Raw genomic sequence first — 15,092 nt, 5'->3', positions numbered from 1 at the left:
ACAGTGTTGGGGCTTGCTAAATATATCCCACCTGGATCCACACCTAGAGATTCTGATTCAGCAGATCCTGAGAGAAATCAGGAAATTTCTACTTTATTGAAATATTCCAGATGATTCTGACCTAGACAGTCCAGGATCATACCCTGGCAAACAGCTATCTGGACTCAACAGAATGAGTTCACAGGCTCTGTTCTTAGCATACCAAGTGAAAACATTTGGGTTATTTTAAAACCATAGCATGTCCAACATAGCATGTCACTTTGCTAAGGGAAACATACCATTTGCAGGGTTTCCAAAGAAAATGCAGGAAACTCATTATTGGTGTGGTGGTGGTGTGTGTGTGTGTGTGTGTGTGTGTGTGTGTGTGTGTGTGAGAGAGAGAGAGAGAGATAGAGAGAGAGAGAGAGAGAGAGAGAGAGAGAGAGAGAGAGAGAGAGAGACCATCCTGTCCTGATGTTCCTGATGCTGTTGGCATCTCTGTCTCAGATGCAGAAGCATGAGGGCCCCAATCTTGCTAAGGGGCCCAGGAAGATATGACTCTGGACCAAAGCAGAATTTCTCTCCCATTGTGTATTGCTAATTCCAAAGAAATGTATAAAATTACTCCTATGAATTTATAGATGCAAGGAAAATCTATATTTTCTTCCTAACAGAGTATACTTAGAAAATTAAGGAAAACTATAGTTCACCATGAAGAGTTAATTTTGGGCAAAAGGGGACATGTGCAAACATCTAGCTTTCAAGAATGGCAGAGTACACATTCTGTGTGTAAGGATTTCACAATAATTCAGATGTGAAATGGGATATCAATCATCCAAACAGCATCTTTATTTTGCTAATTTTTCTGTGAGTGTAAATGTCACTGCATTTAGTAAAGACGAGTGTTTCCAATGTTCTCTCATGCATCCTTGCTTAGAGGACTGTTGCCTCTGTCAGAAATGCCTTTCCTGTACTTTTTTCACTTAACTAAATCCTGCTTTTGCCTGAGACTCAGCTTAGACTCCACCTGTCCAGGGGTCTTTCCCTGAAATGGCCCCACCCCATCACATTTCCTTGCTTAATGAGACATTTCTTCCACATGGTCTCATAGTAGCTGGTCCTTCCCTCAATCGAGGCATGTGACTCTGATGTCCGCAGCCCCTTTGCCTCCACCAATAACCTGTGAGTTCAGTGAGATCAAAAGCCTCAACCTACTTGTTTCTGTCTGTTTCTGAGGCTGCCCAGATAGTCAGAGTTAAAATTTATCAGTGTAATAGGTCTATCTTTGCAAATGTCCCGTGGCACTTGAAAAGAATGTATATTCTATAGCTTTGAGGGTGAAATATGTGGATTTTAAAAATTGAAAATTATTTGCTACTAGAGGCCCAGTGCACGAATTCATGCACTGGTGGGGTCCCTCTGCCTGGCCTGCATGGATCTGGCCAAAACTGGCTCTCTGACATCCCCCAAGGGGTCCCAGACTGCAAGAGGGCACAGGCCAGGCCGAGGGATCCCACCAGTGCACAATCGGGGCTAGGGAGGGACCACGGGAGGGCTCCAGGGCATGTCCAGACCATCTCGCCCAGTCCCAATAGGCCAGACCCCAGCAGCAAGCTAACCTAAAAGTCAAGCATCTACCCCCTGGTGGTCAGTGCGCATCATAGTGACTGGTCGAACGGTTGGACGAACGATTGGACACTTAACATATTAGGCTTTTATTATATAGGATATGGTAAATCCTAGTGAAGCATAGCATTGGTACCTCTAAGTGTTAGTTGCATGTATACAAAGAAAAATCCCATGTCATTAGTTTCAAGATGTGTAAGTACATTAACAAAAGCAAACATAATATATCGGACACCCTCAGCAGCAAACAGGTACATATAATTAAAGAATAGTATGACATGCTATGTTTGAATGCTACAAAGTTATATGTGATGATCATTTACACTGCAAAATGCACACACACTCAAAGACAATTAAGATTTCTGACCCTTTTGTTTACTTGGCACAGCACCTAGTGAGAACTGAGCAAACATTCAACTTTTATTTCCTTTGGTTTTATTAATAGGAACAATCTAGTACTATGCTTTGAGGTGAGTGTACAAATTCCCCTAACCAAAAATAAGAACACAAGTAAGTACTTTATTTTCAAAGAAAAGGGCATAAAATTATTTCATTTGATTAATTGATTGATTTAAAATGAAAGTTCATCGCTTAATTATGCTTATTTGGGTAAATTTTACATGGGGTTTTATTGTTCAAAACTTTTTTCTAAAAAAGTACAGATTGCTTATTTGTTTTTCTATTCTTTTTTCCCACCGCAAGTTGAGCTGTGCAATGCCAAGCAAACTGTGATTAAGAAAATGAGTTTTGCTTGTAATCAATTACATTAAAAAGTTGGCACATCAAACTTGTAGCTCCTTAAAATAATGAATAAATAAAGAAGAGTAAGTTTAATATTTGGCACAGTGAGATAATAATCAAAAAGTAATAAAAACAGACATCTTTAAACAGATAAAAGTGACAAACCTATATAATGCATAGGGTTTATTCCAATAACCTCCAAAGTTAATCTCTCCTGAATGAGTAAGTGCATATCCCTGTGCCTTACTCACTGTCCACATTGACCCTGCTCTCATTGCAGAGGTATTTCTATCTTCAGCAAACAAATATTATTTGGGTGTGAAGATGAACACACATGGAAAGAGAAAACATGTCCATATTTCAAATGAAAAAACTATTTACTGAATCAAAAAAAATAAAAAGCTCAAATATGTTGAGCCCTAAAGACAGTTGAACATCCCTATCTCTTTCTTTGTGGTGTCTTTATCTGGTTTTGGAATTAGGGTAATGCTGGCTTCATAGAAAGAGCTTGGAAGTATGCCTTCCTCTTGAATTTTTTGGAATAGTCTGAGGAGAATAGGCTTTAGTTCTTCTTTGAATGCTTGGTATAACTCCTCTGTGAAGCCGTCTGGACCAGGGCTTTAGTTTGCTGGAAGATTTTTCATTACTGCTTCAATTTCTTCCATAGTTATCGGCCTATTCAGGTTTTCTGATTCTTCCTGATGGAGTTTTGGAAACTTGTATTTTTCTAAGAATATGTCCATTTCATCTAGGTTGTCCAGTTTGTTGGAATAGAGTTGTTCATAGTATTTTTTCATTATTCTTTGTATTTCTGTGGGGTCGGTTGTTACTTCATCTCTTTCATTTCTAAATTTGTTTGTTTGGTTCGTCTCTCTTTGCTTCTTGGTGAGCCTGGCTAGAGGTTCATCAATCTTGTTTATCCTCTCAAAGAACCAGCTCTTGATTTTATTGATCTTTTGTATTTTTTTTTCTCTATGTCGTTTATTTCAGCTCTGATCTTTATTATTTCCTTCCTTCTGCTTACTCTGGGCTTTTCTTGTTGCTCTCTTTCTAATTCTTTGAGTTGTAGGGTTAGATAATTTATTACCATTTTTTCTTGTTTTTTTAGTTAGGCCTGTAGAGCTATGAATTTCCCTCTCAAGACTGCTTTCACTGTGTCCCATAGATTTGGGGTTGTTATGTTTTCATTGTCGTTTCTTACCAGGATGCTTTTTATTTCTTCTTTGATCTCTTTGGTAACCCAATCATTGTTTAATAGCATGCTATTTAACCTCCAAGTATTTGATTTTTTTCATTGTTTTTATTGTAGTTGATTTCTAATTTTATGCCATTGTGGTCTGAGAAGATGCTTGATATGATTTCTATCTTCTTGAATTTAAGAGACTTCGCCTGTGTCTATGTGGTCTATCTTTGCAAATGTCCCATGGCACTTGAAAAGAATGTATATTCTATAGCTTTGAGGGTGAAATGTTCTGAAGATGTAAATTAAGTCCATATGATCTAGTGAGTCATTTAGGATTGATGTTTCTTTGCTGATTTTTTGTTTAGAGGATTTATCTAGTGGTGTCAATGGGGTATTAAAGTCCCCTACTATGACTGTATTACTGTTGATCTCTCCCTTGATATCTTCCAGAAGTTTTTTGTGGTTGTTTTTTTTTTTTATGTTTGTGTGTGCTCCTGTATTGGGTGCATATACTGTATGTTTACAGAGTTATATCCTCTTGTTGAATTGCTCCCTTTAGTATTATGAAGTGGCCTTCCTTATCTATTATTATGGCCTTTACTTTGAGGTCTAATTTGTCAGATATAAGTATTACTACCCCAGCTTTTTTTTTTTTCATTTCCATTCACCTAAAAAATTTTTTTCCATCTCTTCACTATCAGTCTGTGTGAGTCCTTTCTTCTGAGGTGGGTCTCTTGTAGATAGCAAATATATGGGTCATGTTTTCTTATCCTATCAGCTACCCTATATCTTTTGATTGGCGCATTTAATTCATTTACATTTAAGGTTATTATTGATAGGTACTTGTTTGTACCATTTTTATTCTTTATGCCTGTGTTCCTTCTTCCCTTCCTATTTCTTCTTTTTACAGCAGTCCCTTTAGCATTTCTTGCATAGCTGGTTTGGTGGTAATAAACTCCCTTAGCCCTTTTTTGTCTGTGACGCTGCTGATTTCACCTTCAATTTTGAATGATAGCCTTGCTGGGTACAGTATTTTTGGATTCAGTCCCTTACAGGCCAATATCCTTGATGAAAATAGATGCTAAAATCCTCAACAAAATTCTAGCAAATCAGATCTAGCATTACATTAGAAAGATCATACACCATGACCAAGTGGGATTTATTCCAGAGATGCAAGGATGGTACAATATATGCAAATCAATAAATGTGATACATCACATAAACAAATTGAGAGACAAAAATCACATAATCATATCAATTGATGCAGAAAAAGCATTTGACAAAATCCAACAACCTTTCTTGATAAAAACTCTCAGAAAAGTGGGAATAGAGGGATCATACCTCAATATAATAAAAGCCTTATATGAAAAACCTACAGCCAACATCATACTCAATGGGCAAAAACTAAATTCATTTCCCCTAAGAACAAGAACAAGACAGGGATGCCCACTTACACAACTCCTGTTTGATATAGTACTGGAAGTGCTAGCCATAGTGATCAAACAAGAAGAAGAAATAAAAGGCATCCAAATTTGAAAAGAAGAAGTAAAACTGTCATTATTCGCAGATGACATGATACTGTACATAGAAAATCCCCAAAGACTCCATCAAAAAACTACTAGACTTAATAAATGAATTCGGCAATAAGGCAGGATACAAAATTAACACCCAGAAATCTGTGGCTTTTTTGTACACCAACAATGAACTCACAGAAAAAGAAACTAAAAATAAACAATCCTGTTTACCATTGCACCAAAACAATTAAGATGCCTAGGAATAAACTTAACTAAGGAGGTAAAAGACCTATACGCGAAAAACTACAGGACACTGAAAAAAAGAGGGAGAGGAATACATAAACAGATGGAAGAACATACCGTGTTTATGGATTGGTAGAATCAACATCATCAAATGTCCATACTACCCAAAGCAATTTATAGATTGAATGCAATCCCTATCAAAATACCAATGGCATATTTCACAGACCTAGAACAAACTCTGCAAAAATTCATCTGGAATTAAAAAAGACCATGAATAGTCACAGCAATCCTGAGAAAGAAGATCCACGTTGGAGGGATCACAATACCTGATATCAAGCTATATTACAAAGTCACAGTCCTCAAAACTGCCTGGTACTGGCACAAGAACAGAAATATAGACCAATGGAACAAAACAGAACAGAGAACACAGAAATAGACCCAAGCCCTTATGCTCAATTAATATTTGACAAAAGAGGCAAGAGCATACAATGGAGTCAAGACAGTCTCTTCAATAAATGGTGCTGGGAAATTTGGTCAGATACATGCAAAAAAATGAAACTAGATCACCAACTTACACCATACACAAAAATAAATTCAAAATGGTTAAAGGACTTAAATGTAAGATAGGAAACCATAAAAATCTTAGAAGACTCCATAAGCAACAAAATATCAGACATATGTCATAGCAATATCTTTACCGACACAGCTCCTATGGCAATGGAAACTAAGGAGAAAATAAACAAATGGGACTACATCAAAATAAAAAGCTTCTGCACAGCAAAAGAACCATCAACAAAAGAAGAAAGCCCACTGCATGGGAGAACATATTTGCCAATGCTATTTCAGATAAGGGTTTAATCTCCAAAATTTACAAGGAACTCATACAACTTAAAACAAAAGGAAGATAAACATCCAATCAAAAAATGGGCAAAGGACCTAAATAGACACTTTTCAAAAGAAGACATACAGAAGGCCAAGAGACATATGAAAGCATGCTCAAAGTCACTAATCATCTGAGAGATGCAAATCAAAACAACAATGACGTACCATCTCACACCTGTCAGAATGGCTATCATCAACAAATCAACAATCGACAAGTGCTGGCAAGGATGCGGAGAAAAAGGAATCCTCGTGCACTTGCTGGTGGGAATGCAGACTGGTGCAGCCACTGTTAAAAACAGTATGGAGTTTCCTTAAAAAGTTAAAAATGGAGCTCCCATTTGACCCAGTAATCCCACTTCTAGGAATATATCCCAAGAAACCAAAAACGCTAATTTAGAAAGGATATATGCACCCCTATGTTCATAGCAGCACAATGACAATAGCTAAGATTTGGAAGATGCCTAAGTGCCCATCAGCAGATGAGTGGATTAAAAAACTGTGGCACATCTACACAATGGAATACTACACCGCTATAAAAAACAAGGAACTTTTACCATTTGCAACAGCATGGATGGAACTGGAGAGCATTATGCTAAGTAAAATAAGCCAGTCAGAGAAGGATAAATATCACATGATCTCACTCATATATGGGATATAATGATCAACATAAACTGAAGAACAAAATTAGAACCAGAGACAATGTAGTACTAAACAGACCATCCAACCTCAGAGAGAAGGCAGGGAAGAGGGAGTTAGAGATCCACCAAAGGACTTATATGCATGCATATTAGCATAACCAATGGACACAGACACTGGGGCAGTGGAGGCTTGCCCTTGGGGGTGGGAGTAGCAGTGGGGGGGGTCAACCGGGGAAAAAAGGAAATATGCAACACTTTAAATAAAAAAAAGAAAAGAAAATCCCTATCTCACATTATATCATTCTTAGAAATCATCAAGCTTTATGATTTCAAATATACTCTACCTTGAGATATGAGTGAAGATGCATTTAATCTTTTCAGAGGTATAATGTCTGGTTTGTTGGTATATGTAAGAATTTTTTAAAAGAGGGATGCCTACATACAAGATTCTGAGATAGGCATGAAGTAATATGTTGATATAAGTTATTCCAAAAGAAGTAGTTAGCCACTGATGTGGAAAGAACTTGAGTATATTTTAGGGAACATACTGGGGTGGATATGAATTGGGGATTTTGACAAATCAAAATGGTTTGCCAATTTAAGTCGAGGATAAATCCTTATGAAAATAACACTTCCTTATTAGGGTACGTAGGACAATAGTTCATAGTCCTATTCTACTGTTTCACCTCCTACATGTCTTCACTCAGATTTTCCTGATCAATGAGGCCAAGCCTGAAGACATATTTAGAATGGGAATATTCCATCCACATTCCACATTCCTGATGCCTTTCCCCCCGCCACACACACACTTTTCAGAGATCTTCTTTCTATTTAACTTATTGTTGCTTAGTTTGTCTCTCCCCCACCACCACCCCCGCAAACAAAAATATAAGTTCCTCCAACAGGGTTATTTTTATCTCATTTGCACAGTGGTGTAACTCTACCACCCATTTTAGTCTCTAATATTCTTATTTACTTCTGCTCATCAGTACTTGAAAAGAGCTGAGCTTTCCCCCTTATTTATTCAAGTATTGTGAAACTAGACAATTGAAATGAGAATGCTTAACTCTCCATAAGTCAGTCTGGTGTTTTGCAATACAGATAACTGAATGAGCTGCAAGTATAAGCCTTGCAAGTTCAAACAAATCACACGATCGAGATAACTATCGAAATATTATTTAAAGTAACTTGTTAGTATTTAGAGATTGTGCAGTGATACAGGCCATGCATGTTACACGTTCTGAGTAGCAGAGGTTCATTACTTAGTTTCCTCCTCAATTCTTGTTTTGCACACTGTGTTACAAGGTAAAGGCAAACACACATAGTATGTTACACAAGCAGGTTTTGTGCATTTTTATTCTACTGAACATACTGAATGTATCATTGTGAGAACACCATAAACACAATCAGCAAAACAAAAAACACACACATGTTATTTGTAGGACGGCATCGAAAGTCATGTGGCTTCACTCACAATGAGTCAAATTCCAGGAAGAACATTTTTTTTTAAATGATTCTAAAAAGTGGTTCGTAGACTTCATCAGCTGCCAAATGGTCCAAGAATTTTTTTTTAAATAAGTAAAGAATCCCTGATCTAGACCAAGTAGATGTTTTCTAAGATAACAGTTACCAAAACTAATCCAGGAAGTGGAAAAAATAGAATATAGACCAATCATTATAAGAAAAACTGAAGAGTAATCAAAGATTTACACACACATACCCCATCACCCTTACCACTATCAAAGACCTGTGCCCAAAATGCTGCTCCCAAACTTTCAAGGAGCGGATCAATTTAAAATTTAAATCCTTAAACACTTAGAAAGAGGAAAAACAAAAACAAAAGAAAGTGCCCCGATTCATTTTACAAATCAGGTAAAATAACCCTGATACCAAGACTAAGAAACGTGTTTGTACACAGGAGAACCATCAAAGCCGTATTACTTATAAATACATACAAAATTCCTAAATGAAATAATGACAAAACAACTTTTCTCTAGAGTACAAAAAGGAAGGAGAGAAAAGATACCCAGTTGAGAAGGTTTGTAAATTGGTATATGAGAGTTGAAGTTTCAAGTTAGGAGGCCCATCAACCTCTGAGAAGAAAGCTGGGGATGGGGAGAATCTGACATTTGAAGAGAATGGAGGCAGTTTAGTCGCAAACAGTGGGAGGGTGGCTGAACCAGAGAAACTATTAGGATTGCTAGGTAATGTTGAGCATCTATTGGAGACGGGATATCGCTGCCCTCTGGCAAAAGTTTCTTTAGCAGAGTGTTTCTGCTTGGTTACAGGACATTGAGAGTTGTGGTTTTGCAGATGAGCAAAAAAGAGAAAGAGTCTAATTGAAATAATACCTATTTAAGTTTTAAAAAATGAAAAGTGAAGAGCAGAGGAAATCGGTCAATAATCTAGAGATCTTGCTGCTGGAACAGAATGGTGAGGTTGAGAGTAATTGATAAGGAAGATTATTACATATGATATTATGGAATATTATGCAACAATTAAAAAGAATGAAATAGAGCTATGGGAAATTAAATGTAAAGCTCCCCTATAAATACTGTTGATATGTTGAATAATGTGTGTGTGTGTGTGTGTGTATGTGTGTGTGTGTGTTTTCTACCAAATGATGCAATTGCAGAGTACAGTAAGGCTTATAAACAGTTATTTATTTTTATTTCACTTTCCTATGGTTCAAGTTATCTACACCTAATATACATTTTAATTTTTAAAATAAAGCTATTTCCATGCTGGAAAAAAAATGGTGTGCGTAACTTCTTCATGTAGAGATACTGCTGTTAACATTTCTATTTGTTTTCATCCAGTTTTTTAATGGAAATATCTTTTTTTTTTACAAAGGGGAATCACATCGTGCATACTGTTTTTAATCAGCTTTTTCCACCTTTTCTACGGCATTAAATATTTCTCTAGTATCACTTTTAGTGGCTAAATAAAGCCTTGTTGTTAAATATTTATGTTTTATTCACTTCTCTTTCTACCAAAAACACTTCCATAAAAACCTAGTAGCTATAATTTTGCAAACATCTATGACTTTTCTTAGCATGAATCCCCCAAAGTAAAAAATGCTGGTTTAAAGACTTCGTGCAAAATTATGAGGCATTCAATAGAAACGGCCATACTACCTTCCAGAAAGATTTCTAACATTTACACTCTCACCTACAGCAAGGACAGCGCCTCCTTTCCTGCCATTTTTTCCCAACACTGAGATTGTGATTTCTGAAATAGTTTTTAATATTAGGTCTCTAAAACTAGATTTATCATGAAACATGTTTTCATTCTAACTCTATATCATTAAATTGCTATTTTAAAAATCAAAGAGCATAGTGCTAATGATCTGAAAGTGGTTTGATTCTGTGAGATACAGAAATCAGGACAATATTTATGCACCTCTTACCGGCGTTTTCCTTAAGCTTCCCTTCTTTACCAATCAGTTACACGCAAAGATCAAGGATTAGGTTTTGAGAGTCTGGCTCTCACCGCCTCCTAGGAGTCAAATTAAAATTTAAATATAACTTTAAAAACCGTGCCCTGGACCTTTGTGCCATTGAAGAAGGTCAAGTTCAAGCCCCTTATTTGAAAAGACCTCTCCCTGAGAGATCACAAGAGGAAGCCTATTAACATTACATCTTCCTCTTTTCTTTTCCTCGTTGTTCATTTTAAAACAAAGCCAATACTGACTGAAAGCTAAAATTGTGGAATACAGTCATGACTTCCACTCTATTGATGCGGCATCAACATCGAGTATGCTCCCACTGAAATCACTGGACACAACTGCTAGTGGAAAATCTAGATGAATTACCCATCTAACAAAGCCTAGCTATTTTGTTTTTGAAACTGTACTGGCAAAGACCTATCACCTATTGCCAACTTAGGCACTTTGTGTTTTTATTTTCAAGCAAGAAATTCAGAGTTTGGTTACTAAACAATTTGTTATTCTTATCAAAGACAGTGGTAAGTTCTCACACAGAAATGCTGCTTGTAATGCTTCAATACTAAACTTCAACACTCTGAAATGGACCCAAATTTAAAAAATTATTTCTGTGGGAAAGGAAAGAAGATACTTGCTTGCTATTGCTCCAGTTGCTGTATACATGCAAATAAATGGTAATCTACTGAGGAAAAGATCAAGATGATGGTTGCAGATGATTTTATTGTGTAGACACAGCTATATTCTTCAAATTAATTGTAATGACAGTAACTTTTATTGTTCATTCTCATATAAAAATTGCCAAAATGCTACATGCTGAAAAAAAAAGAGTAGTTGGGGGAGATCAAAGAAGATCAAAAACAATGGAAACCTCTGGTGTCTTAACTGTTATCAAAGGAAATCACACAGCCCTCAAGACATCCAATACTTATTTATTTCATTAAAAAGCATACAGATGAAGTCAAAAGAGAGAAAATAGAACCACAGTAAAATATTATTGTTCTCTGTAGTTTACCCAGGATCATTTCAAACATGTGAAGACCTGCATATCTTATTTACGAAATAATTACAAATCCTAAAACTAACCTTTGGATTTATCTACTGCTTCCCTAGCCACTGACCTATACCTTTCTTTCATTGCCAAGCTCCAATGATAAATATCCACATGAACTGTGTCTATTTTATTTATTGCCAGCCCAACTTTTTGTAATATATCAGCTCTATCAAAATATTAAGTTAGTAGTTTCAGTTGAGTTACCACATTAGAGCAAGGCCCCTTGACAAAGCAGGTGCTAGACCGTATGAGAATTTACCAAAGAGGTGTGCTGAAACGTGGTTACACATTTCCTGGAACCCCCTCACCCACCCTAAGGTTATAAGGGGGTCAGGTTTGGAAGATGAGGGAGGAATTCACAAAGGGAACAACTTTATTTTTTTAAAATATATTTTTATTGATTTCCGAGAGGAAGGGAGAGGGAGAGAAAGATAGAAACACTGGGGATTGATCCCACAGGCTGGACCAGGAATCAAACTGTGTCCTCTTGGTTCATAGGTCAATGCTCAACCACTGAGCCACATCAGCCGGGCAGGGGATAACTTTAAAGAGGTCACGAAGGAGTAGGGGAGACACCACTGCTACCCCCGTCCCCAAACCTGATGAAAAGACGGGGCTTCAATGACACCCTTAGCTGCTACTTGACATGTGTTCTTTACGGAGGACTCTTGCTTAACTCCCGTATGAGAAAGCTGAGCTCGGGCAGCACAGTGGGAGGGGGCATTGCTACTCAGGGAGGGAATGCACTTCCTTCTGACAACAGGTAAAAGGTGCCTAAGTGCCAGAGGAGGAGAGCCAGACTGGAGTAAAATTCTAATCAAGAGGACCCCAGAGAGAGTCTGTGGGGAGCCTGGGAAGCGGGTTGTGAGAGAACCAAGGGCTGCAGGGGGTGTGGCTGCCAAAAGAGACCTGGCCACATCAAGGGAGTTTCAGTGAGAGAGGCCCAGCAGAGGAAACTCGAAGGCACCGAACACAGTGTCTGTGAGAGTCAGTTGTAAATACATGTCTGCCAGGCACACAGACATCGGTGCCTTCCAGGGGGTTTTCTGCTTCTCCTCCTCCTCTGCCTCTGTTCTCCGGCCCCTGGTGGGTCCTGTGCTGCAATTAGCAAGCTGGAGGACGAAGTGAAGAAAGGAAGCATTTTAATCAGGTTGGACCCATATCAGAACTGCGCACGCTGATACGCTGATTTCTGATAGGAGATTGGGACTAAAAGTGACCAGGGCACTCTCAGACATAGGAGAAGAACCAGAAGAGTCAATGAGCCCCTCCAGGGTTTCAACCAGGAGCGAGGGAAGGCTACACCTGAGCAGGTGTAAAGGGCACCTGAGAAACAAACAAATGGTTTATTTCATTTTTATCCAATGAATCCTAAATGCTCCATTTTCTTTAAAAATTTTGCCAATGATATTTAAAAGGTACCATAATATAGTAAAAAAAATGAATGGATTGTAATCAAGAGAACTGAAATTGAATTCTGAATTCACAGCTTAAGAGTTGAGTGGCTTTGGCTAAGTCATGTAACCTGGCTGAATCTCATTGTTTAATCTCTAAATTTAAGTGGTTAGAATAGTTAACCTCTAAACAACTTTTTTCTTTTTTTAGGTTCTTAATGCTATTTGTCTTGGTTTGGGTTCTCTGGAAAGAAACCATGAGACAAGGATTCTAATGCAACCTAGGAGGTAATCCCAGGAAAATTAGAAGCAGGAAAACGAGGCAGAGACAGAGGCCGATAAAGTGTTATCAAGCCAGTTAGCACCATGGGCAACAGGAGTTCAATCCCTCTGCGGAACCCAGGGAGGCCGTGCGGCCCAGCACTGTCCGCCAGAAATACCATGTAAGCCAAACCAGTGGCTTTACATTTTCTAGTACACACATTAAAAAAGGTAAAAAGAAACAGGTGATAGAACTTTAATAATTCATTCAACCCAATAAACCCAAAATATTACATGTCAATATGTAAAAATCATTCATGAGATACTTAAAATTTATTTTTACTGAGTCTTCAAAATCAGGTGGGTTTTTCACACTTATAGGACAATGCAATTTGGGAACTAAACTGTCACCTTTAGATGTGTATTTAGATTTTGTAAAATTTACAGTTGGAAAAGTAGATTTGCATAGTCAAGCTTTCCCACATATGATTAAAGATTTTCCAATAACTGAAGAGTATCATTTTTTAAAATAATTTTTTAAATCCTCACCAGAGGACATGTTTTTATTGATTTTTTTTTTTTACAGAGAGAGAGAGAGGAAGTCAAGAGAGAGAGAATGAGAGAGAGAGAAACTTCTATGTGAGATAAACATTGACCGGTTGCTTCCCATACACACCCTGACTCGGGATTGAACCCCCAACCTTTTGGTGTATAGAACAACGCTCTAACCCCACTGTATGGGAGAACATATTTGCAAATGTTATCACTGATAAAGGTTTAAATTCCAACATCTACAGGCAGCTTATACAACTTAATAAAAGGAAGATAAATGATCCAATAAAAAAATGGGTAACGGACCTAAATAGAATCTTTTCGAAAGAAGACAGAAGGAAGGCCAAGAGACATGAAAACATGCTCAAAGTCCCTAATTATCCGAGAGATGCAAATCAAAACGACAATGCGATACCATCTCACACCTGTCAGAGTGGCTGTCATCAACAAATCAACAAACGACAAGTGTTGGCGAGGATGCAGAGAAAAAGGAACCCTCGTGCACTGCTGGTGGGAATGCAGACTGGTGCAGCCACTGTGGAGAACAGTATGGAGTTTCCTCAAAAAACTTAAAATGGAACTCCCATTTGACCCAGTAATCCCACTCCTAGGAATATATCCTAAGAAACTAGAAACACCAATCAGAGAGGATATATGCACCCCTATGTTCATAGCAGCACAATTTACAATAGCTAAGATTTGGAAACAGCCTAGGTGCCCGTCAGCAGATGACTGGATCAGAAAACTATGGTACATCTACACAATGGAATACTATGCTGCCATAAAAAGGAAGGAATTACTACCATTTGTAGGCACCTGGATGGAATTAGAGAACATTATGCTAAGTGAAATAAGCCAGTCAATGAAAGAAAAATACCACATGATCTCACTCATTTGGGGATAATGAAAAACATTATAAACTGATGAACAAAAAGATAGATACAGAGGCAGTAATGCATCAAACAGACTGTCAAATTACAGCGGTAAGGTTAGGGAGAGGTGGGGGAAATAAGAGATCAACTGAAGGACTTATATGCATGCAACGGATGCAAAACATTGGGGGGTGAGGGCATGTATGGGAGTGGGGTGAGGGGGGCAATGGTAAGATATGTACACATATAATACCTTAATAAAAAAAATTAAAAAAATAAATAAAAAATAAAAAATAAATAAATAAAATCAAGCTGAAAATTTAGTTCCTCAGCCATAATGCTACATTCTATATGCTCAATAGCTACATAGCTCGTGGCTATGGTATTGGACAGCACAGATGTTGAACAAGCCTCACAGTTAGTCTACGTGAGGGGCAAACAAGCCGGGCCTTTACCCACCTCGTGGACCATCATTGGTTAATGGCTGCTTCTGGGCCGTTGACAGCTGTGCTCATGACTGAGCTTGCTTACCACCAGAGCAGAGCTTCTTGCCCAAGTGCAGGTGTTCACAGTAGGAAGCCTTCTGGATGTAGAGGTGAATGCCAAGGGGATGTGGGCAGAGCCCTGACGGTGCCTGCTGCACTAGCAAACCCCCGTGTTGTCATAGATTGTCATTTGTATCAAGCTTCTTCTTGATTTCTTAGACCAATG

The sequence above is a fragment of the Plecotus auritus genome (genome assembly GCF_963455305.1).
Source record: "Plecotus auritus genome assembly, chromosome: 6".
Classification (NCBI taxonomy): domain Eukaryota; kingdom Metazoa; phylum Chordata; class Mammalia; order Chiroptera; family Vespertilionidae; genus Plecotus; species Plecotus auritus.
The sequence above is the reverse complement of the archived record's forward strand: the minus strand, read 5'-3'. Positions refer to the sequence as shown.